The sequence below is a fragment of the Triturus cristatus genome, chromosome 8, assembly GCF_964204655.1.
Source record: "Triturus cristatus chromosome 8, aTriCri1.1, whole genome shotgun sequence".
NCBI lineage: Eukaryota > Metazoa > Chordata > Amphibia > Caudata > Salamandridae > Triturus > Triturus cristatus.
Window position 1 is genome coordinate 33,530,617 of NC_140591.1, and position 8,287 is coordinate 33,538,903.

General features: G+C 42.9%; 1 protein-coding gene and 1 long non-coding RNA gene across 2 annotated transcripts in view; one reads left to right on the forward strand and one right to left on the reverse strand.

Moving 5' to 3' along the window:
• The window catches only part of LOC146799893 (cytosolic phospholipase A2 gamma-like), a 335,231-nt gene that overhangs the window by 214,055 nt on the left and 112,889 nt on the right, over positions 1-8,287 (reverse strand). The window lies entirely within an intron of this gene.
• LOC146799894 (uncharacterized) lies at positions 2,704-8,078 on the forward strand. The gene is made up of 3 exons (XR_014967592.1): positions 2,704-3,717; positions 3,888-5,257; positions 7,254-8,078. It is a non-coding gene; the product is annotated as an uncharacterized LOC146799894 (long non-coding RNA).

An 8,287-nucleotide genomic window follows, 5' to 3' on the forward strand; every position in this document is an offset into this window, starting at 1 on the left:
CTGTACTGTTGCTAGGCAGAACACACACACACAGCAGAGGCGGACTGAGATGGTTAGGCACGCAAAGGCTAACTTTCTAAAAGTAGCATTTGCAAACCCAGGACATTAAAATAACCTTTACTAAAAGATGTACTTTATTATCCCGAGTTTAGGCATACTAAACATGACTTTCTACCATGCTCTCTGAGTCCACTGGGGTCACAGCGTGTAGCGATCCCAGCAGCCCATTCTGGCCTATGGAGAGCAGGTAGCCTTCAATAGTGAAAAACGAAAATGACTGTAATTCACTACTAAGACATGCCACACACATCAGGGCATGTCCTACCTTATACCTACAATGCACCCTGCGCTTAGGCCTACCAGAGGGGTGACTAACATGTAGTTAAGGGAAGGTTTAGAGACTGGTAAGTGGGGACACTTGCTCAGTCAGCGCGACGGTACCAGACCGCGCGCAGGTTCTGCAGTGGCAGACCCTAGACACATTTTACCCCGCTGCTTCGGTGGGTGGCACAACCAGTGCTGCAAGCCCACTAGCAGCATTTGGATATACAAGCCCTTGGCACCCCTGGTGCACTCTACTAGGGACTGATAGTAAACCAAATAAACCAAACGTGGAAGTCAATTCACATAATACATTTTACCATAGGGAGCACTTGCACTGTGGCACTGGATGGCAGTGGCACAGTGCCCTGAGCAGCTAACACCAACACAAAAACACATTGAGGCACAGACAAAAATGGAAGGGTGACCCACGCCAATGGTGCCAGGTCTAACAAAGACCAACTCCCGGAAGGGTAGAGTTGGAACCAAGTCAAGTTACAGCACCAGAGAATTTGCCATTGAGAAGGAGATTGGAGATTTCTGATACTAGCTCAGAGTCAGATACTAAACAAGTGAAAGTACATGAAAATGTAAAGGAGAATATTGAAGAAACTGTCAAGGAAATTCTCGATAAAGAAGCTCCACATGCAAGTACAAGAGAAATTCCACCTGAAGTCACAGAAGTAGAAAGTGAGGTGTTAGATACAGAGAGTGACGGTAAGATTGTTGTGGAAGACCCCTGAGGAGGTGTAGGGAAACCACACATCCAGGTAGAAGAAGGGACAGTTAGTCAGCAGGAAGATTGCGTGGAAGAAACACGAGGATGGACAAAATTAGATAGGGAACAGGAAGTTGTGGGAGAAAATTCTACAGAAGGTAAAGGGCAAGGTGAAACTGAATCTGGGGACAGTGAAGGAGAAGTACAAGAAGGACGAGTTCTGAGAAAGAGAGCCTGGAAAACTGAAAGAGGTGAAAAGGGAAGTAAGCTGAAAAGGCCAGCAAAGGAGGAAATTTGGCCAAACAAAATAAAAAGACTGAGATATCGATTGACACGAGTGAAGTCATCTAAAGCAGAAAGTGAATGAGGGGTTTAGCCAAGAAAATTCAAAGGACACTGATCAGACACCCTTGGAGAAGGGGAAACGAACTAAGAAGCCCAACCAGAAGTATAAGTCACCAGAATGGACATATGTGGCACTTCCTGAAGTACAAGAGGAAGCAGACAGCCAAGAAAGTCTAGGTGTGGCTATACCGGAAGTGGTTGAGGAAGACAAAGATTCAGAAATCCTGAGAGTTATCTTGTCTGATATCAGAGAAGAAACGGATGTTCATGAAATTCTGAACCAGACTGTGAAAACGAAGTGAAAGACGATCAAATGCCAGACTGAAGTGACAAAAAGGTGTTACAGAGAGACTGAATTATTGAGTAAGACATATACTCGAAAGGAACCAAGTAGGTGCTCAGAGCCTTGGGTTTAGACAAAAGCTAGTTGTGAGTAGACGAGGCTAAGTCAAAAGACACTGATCATTTGATCAAACACAGAAGGTAGAAAATCTACATGTGTGTTCCTTCGAAGATGGTGCAAGGTGTGTTGTTGTTGTACAGGATTACTAATGCTTCTGTGGAGTGTATTGGCTTTAATAATTTCATTTAAAGTAAGGTTCAAAATGGTAGAGGGTCATATGGAGAACAAGACTAATGTAGAACAGATTCATGATACTCACGTAACTAGATTGATGGACAGGACTGATCTGCATAAGGATAGATCTATAACAGATTTTTCTAACAATGTTTTTTCAAAATTATTGTATGAATATGTGAAAACTATGGACGTTAAAGATTGTTACATTTGCATGCAGTTACCTGCATCGGTGTCGGAAGGGGGTACATATCATCACCTTCCTGTGATTTATGGAATAACATGTAGTGTATTAGCTAGTTTATTTTACAAGACAGGAAAATTAGAATACTATTTCTCTGATGTAGATAACATATTCTCACAAGTACCTGTAGTTCCTGAGTTTAATAAGATAAAACCTGGTAAAGTTGTAGGTGAATATTTCTTAGAAACTAGAAAATTAACTTTGGAAGCAGTATTTAAGAATAATCTCACTTGCAGTCTGAAGAGGGAAGAAAATACCTTTTTGGACATGGTGGAAGAAAGGAGAATTAAGATGCAAAGAAAGATACCTGAGGGAAAAGGAGAAAAGACGGTTTGGGACGTAGAAAGAGAAAAACATTTAAAGGGAGAAACCAGTCCGGCTATGGCTTTAGATTGGCCTCAGAGAGGGAAATTGTGTATTAGAAGAAATTAAACTGTGTATGATAACTATTTTATAGGTGCGAGTGAATGCCATGATACATATAGAATCATGGGAGGATGGGGATTTAAAGGAGGGAACGATCCGGTATTCCCTGGATTATATTTTATCTGCGGGAACAAAGCTTATTATCAGTTGCCGGACCATTGGTATGGCACATGTTACCTAGGCCTGGTCTTCCCAAAGATATTTCATGTGGGAAGGGGAAAAGATGGTGCGCATGAGATAGGTAGACAACTAACACGTAGAAGGAGGGAAAGTTGGTCGGAAATTGTAGGGGATATTTTTGGAGCACTGATACCAGCCGTTGGAATATCTCTGAATGCACATAAAATTAGAAAATTGTCTACAGTAGTGGATCGCTTATCGACAAGCACTGCTGGACGGTTCTTACTGGTAAACACCGAAATGGTAGCCATGAGAGCCATGGTAATGCAAAATCGACTTGCCCTTGATATTATTTTGGCAAAAGAGGGAGGAGTCTGTGGAATGCTGAAAGTGCAACATTGTTGTACTTCTATTCCTGACGAGAGTCAAGATTTAAAGAAATATATTAAAAATATAACCGACTTGCATGAGGAAATTGTTCCATTGGAGGTTGAAAGTGTTTGGGAGAAAATTGGTAAAGGGTTTTTCTTCTATTAAAAACTTCTTGATAAAATTAGGTAGTTCATTTATAGGTATGATTCTAATTCCAGTAACTTGTGTGATAATATTAGTATTAATTCTGATATTAGGGTGTGTATGTACAAAAAGAAGAAAATTACAAAATAAAATAAAAAGGGAAATCGCTAAGAAAAGGGAGAAAGAAAGAAAGAAAGGAAAGAGAAATGGGAGATATAGAACTGAAAGAATGGAAGGAAAATATGTATAAGAAAGCAAGAGAGGATGAGATGGGGGAAACAATGATGTGACGTAACCAAATGTAAGAGAATTGAATTCATTTCCGAAAAATTTTAACTAAAATTTAGTGGGATTTGTGGTGATATTAGAAATCACCAAAGGGGCGATTGGTGGAGCAGGTAAACAAAATGTTGTATACCTTCTCTATATTGCATGAAAAATACTAATTGCGTAATCAATTTACATCTTAACCTGTATTAACTGTGTGCCGTGGTATAACTAACCAACAGTGCACCTTGATAAACACGAATTACACGCGGGACTAAATGCTAATTACATGGCAGAATAACTTTGATGACTAACTGGGGTACTCATATTAACAATAGAAGGTGTTGTGATAGAAAATTGCATGATTTATGTTGCTTTGTAATGGTTTGCGTTCCTGGTATAGCGGAGTGGTGAGTATTATTGCTTTAAATGTTGCTATAAACTAGGAAAACACTAATATATAATGGGATTAAAGTGGGATTAAACATTAGAATCTTCATTTTCGTATATTAATTATTCTTTATGTTTGTTTTACTTGAGTTGGCATTCGGGCCTACTAAGCCATGATATTCAAAATGGAGTTCGGAAGTGGCCACCGTCTTGTGAGCGCGATGTCTACTGCGCAGACTCGGATGGCTCTGAAGATCTCCAGGCGCCCTCAGATCAGAGCACAGTGTTCCTCGTCAAGGATAGGAATGTGGAGGACTGCCAGATTTTAGCTAGTGTGAATGACAAGAGAAAACAATAACCACCTATGACTGGAGGTCAACACGTCGATACTTCGGACCTTTTCGCATGGGAACTTTATAAGCTAAAGGAATGACATAGTCATTTCCCTGAGAACCCAGGAATATGAGAACAGCGGACCATATTACAATTTTGAAAGGCTTAGCCAATCACAGTCATTTCCAATTCAGTAAATGTTGCATGTTACCCAGAATTTTATTATAAAAGAGGGATAGTAGAGTAGGCTAAGGCTAGTGCGTTCCAGAGGGGTGTCCCGAACTTGCGTGACCGATTTGCTTGCACGATTGTCTGGTCCTTTGGATATCTTTGGGACTGTGTCGTGTCGAGCGAAAATAACTTTTTCGGACTTATTTGGGTATTGGCCTGCATTCGATTGGGACGAGTTCACCCCAAGGGACTTGAGTTATGCAGAGCTAACAGGGTTAGAGAAAGATCCCCCGATATCAAGAATAGGTAAATATGAATGTCATGCTAAATTGTGCTGAATAATCAAATTTGAACTTTGTGTTGACTGATATGCTAATTATTCAACTGAAAGCAAATTAATTAGATGAACTAAAACATTGATTAACAGAAAATGAGTTTGTGATTCTTTAAGTAAGGTATTGAATAAAGATTCCGAAGCTTTACTGTGTTTTAGCTGGTTCTAAACCACCATCAACCAGTCCAATTAATTCGTCCGTTGACCAAGTGGTGGATTGCCTTGATGTTAAGGTTAGGATTCTAGAGGTACTGATGTAAATATGTACATATGGTAACGAATTTCCTTCCCTATAGGTAATAAGGTACCCCCACATGTCCAGCGATTCTCATCCTCCTGTGTGCAGATTCGAGTGAGACGTATGAGTGTTGGTGTTATGGGCCCCACCAATGAATGTATGGGTGAATGAGTAAGAGAGATGACGGGTCTGTGACGCAGGGAGGATATGTAAATAGCCCTTTTCGCTGGAGCACCTCTAAGTGCTGTGTGTAACAGGTGTCACAGTTATGTTATGTTATGTTAAAATTTGGTAGAGCGCAAAACAGCTGCCCCAGCAAAGGGGCGTCCCGGCGCTAAAGAACCACAGAATCTTCACAAAAAACAGAAAACCAGGAGTCAGAAACCTAAAGGGGAGGAAATAGATGGGTTTTGACAGCTCTCCGGAAAGCAGACAGATTTTCCATTGAGCGGATGTTCACCGGCAGTTTGTTCCAAAGTTTGGCTCCTAGTACTCTAAAGGAGCGCCCACCTGTGCGAGCTAACTTTGTGAGGGGAACTGTCAATAAATGTTGGCCAAGAGAGCGCAGATTGCGCTGTGGCACGTAAGGTATAAGGAGAGGGCAGAGAAGTTTTGGGCGTCCAGTTTTGAGAATTTTAAAGATCATAACGAGAGCTTTAAACTGGATACGGGACTCAATCGGCAGCCAATGCAGCTTTCGTATAGTGGCTCTAGCCGAGCACCTACGGGGAAGTCCGACCAAGTTTCTTGCCGCGGTGTTCTGTACGCGCTGTAAACGCGCAATCTCAGCTTTGTTAGCGCCCAGGAGTAAGACGTTAGCGTAGTCTAGGCGGGACAGAATTGTGGCTTGTATAATCGTTTGGCGAACCTTGGAATCAACGAAGCCGAGTATGGGATTAAGGCTCCTCATCAGGCCCACACAAGTGGCCGCTACTCTTTTTGTGTGGGTCTGGAAATTGAGTGATGAGTCCATCCAAACGCCCAGGTTTTTGACCAGGGATCTGGGGGGAGGAATAGTGCCTAGTGACAGAGGCCACCAGTGTTGATTCCAGTAGCTGGTATTCTTTCCAAGAAGCAGTACCTCCGTCTTGCCTGCGTTGAGCTGCAGGCAATTATCCGTCATCCATTGGGCTACGGCAGCCAGCCCATCCCTGAACCTCGCTGCAGAAATAGAGGGACCCTCAGTAAGAGTGATAACTAGCTGCGTGTCATCAGCGTATGACACCAGCGAGAGGTCCCATTCTCTAGCTACAGCCGCAAGCGGCTGTACATATAGGTTAAAAAGGGATGGGCTGAGTGCGGAGCCCTGAGGTACTCCCTGTCCGATGGGGTGGGACTGGGAGAGGAATTGAGGGGCTGACACCCGAAAAGACCTGTCCTCCAAGAAGGAGCGGAACCAGTCCAATGCACGGTCCGAGATACCTGCCATGTTCAGACGATACAGTAGAATGCTATGTGATACCGTGTCAAAGGCCGCGCTGAGATCTAATAAGATCAGAGCAGCACTTTGGCCGGCATCAAGTATCGTCCGAAGATGTTCTGACGTGGCTAGGAGGGCAGACTCAGTGCTATGGCATGGCCTAAACCCATTTTGGGATGGATCTAATATGTTATGTAGATCCATGTGTTTGGTCAGGATGATGTTAACGTGAGCTTCTGCGAGTTTGGAGATCCATGGAAGCAACGAAATGGGTCTATAGTACTCCGGTTTGGAGGGATCGAGGGTCGGTTTTTTAATGATGGGAGAGACCCATGCTTGCTTCCAGACAGTCGGGACAGTGGCCGAGGAAAAGGACAAATTTAATATGGATGCTAGAGAGGGTAAAAAGAAGTCCAGGGATTCTAAGAAGTGGGCCGGTCTCATGGGGTCTGCTGGGGAACCAGATTTGACCTTCCTGCAAAGTACAGCTAGGTCTTCATGAGAGATTTCAGGTATAAGCTCCATCCTGGTGCATTTATTAATGGGAGGAGGGGAGCTAAGAGCTATAGCAGAGTGGCGTGGAAAGGATTTGTAGATGTTTTGTACTTTGTTCACAAAGAAAGAAGCAAGATCCTCACATTGCTGTGCTGACATAGCATTGGAGGAAGGAGATCTATTTTTCTGCAGTTCATCTACTAGTTTAAATATAACTTTGGAAGTAATTTCTTCCGCATAGAAAGTGGCCCTAGCGGAACAAATAGCTTTGTGATAAAGCTTTTGTTTGAGTCGATAGGCAGATTTGTCTTTGATACTGTATTCTCGTCTCCATGTAGTCTCACAGTAAATCACTCTACCTTATCTCAGAGAGATAGAGGGTTGACTTGGTATGCCGAGACATTACCTTATGACTTAGAGGTTTTACACAGATTAAAGAGCGAGCATGAATGGTAAAAGAACCACGACTTGTCACAAAACACCATTTCGGTCATGAAAAATGCAAAGTTCTGAAAGATTTCACAGTGGTTGCAAACTTTATCACTTCGTCAGGTGTTCAGCTGAAAGGAAACCTCCCCATACTTGCAGGCCGCGTGTCCCATTTAACAGAGAGCACTGCTTCACCTTTCAACAATAAAGCAAAACTAACTCACTTTCTTGCGTTGTCCAAAGCTCAGTTGCTGGGGTAGTGCATCTGTATTTGGAGCATACTGATAACTATCAGTTACCATGGCAACCAGTGCTTATAATTCAAGCACACGGCACACAGCAGAACACCGCCTCCTCCCCACGCCCCAGCAGGCAAGCTCTCCGCACTGACTGAGGCCCACTCAAGAGTGGTGTGCGCAACGCTTTCACTTTCACGGCGCAAGCATACATATTAGACATGCGTAGTTGAACCAGCTCAAGGAACGCAAAAATATTTAAGCTCGATTTTCGAATGCAATTGTGATAAACACGAAGCCTGCTTCGACATTTGAATTGCATGTTTAGATAACTGGTGGGCGGGGGCTTTGGGATAACAGGGAAAATACTGATTGGCAAATCAGCCAGTCTAGTCCTGTTCTTCCAGAAAACCTGATCTATTTAGGGGCTCCGCAAACAAAATAAGAGGTGTCCGGCCCCTTTAGGCCCCCTCTTGGCTACGCCCCTGGAACCAACCCCTTGTGGGGAGCCTTGCTATTTTTTTTTAATTATTTTATAAAGAATACAATCACAACCACTGTTACAGGGTTAGCGCCAAGAATGGATAATAGTCGTTTATACATTGGTGTATATATAGCTAGCCCCTATTGTTTGTTTTTGAGAGCGAATGACATGCAGGAGGGAAAGGACAGAAAAATTAGTGGTGAAACAGAAGAGGAATAGGACA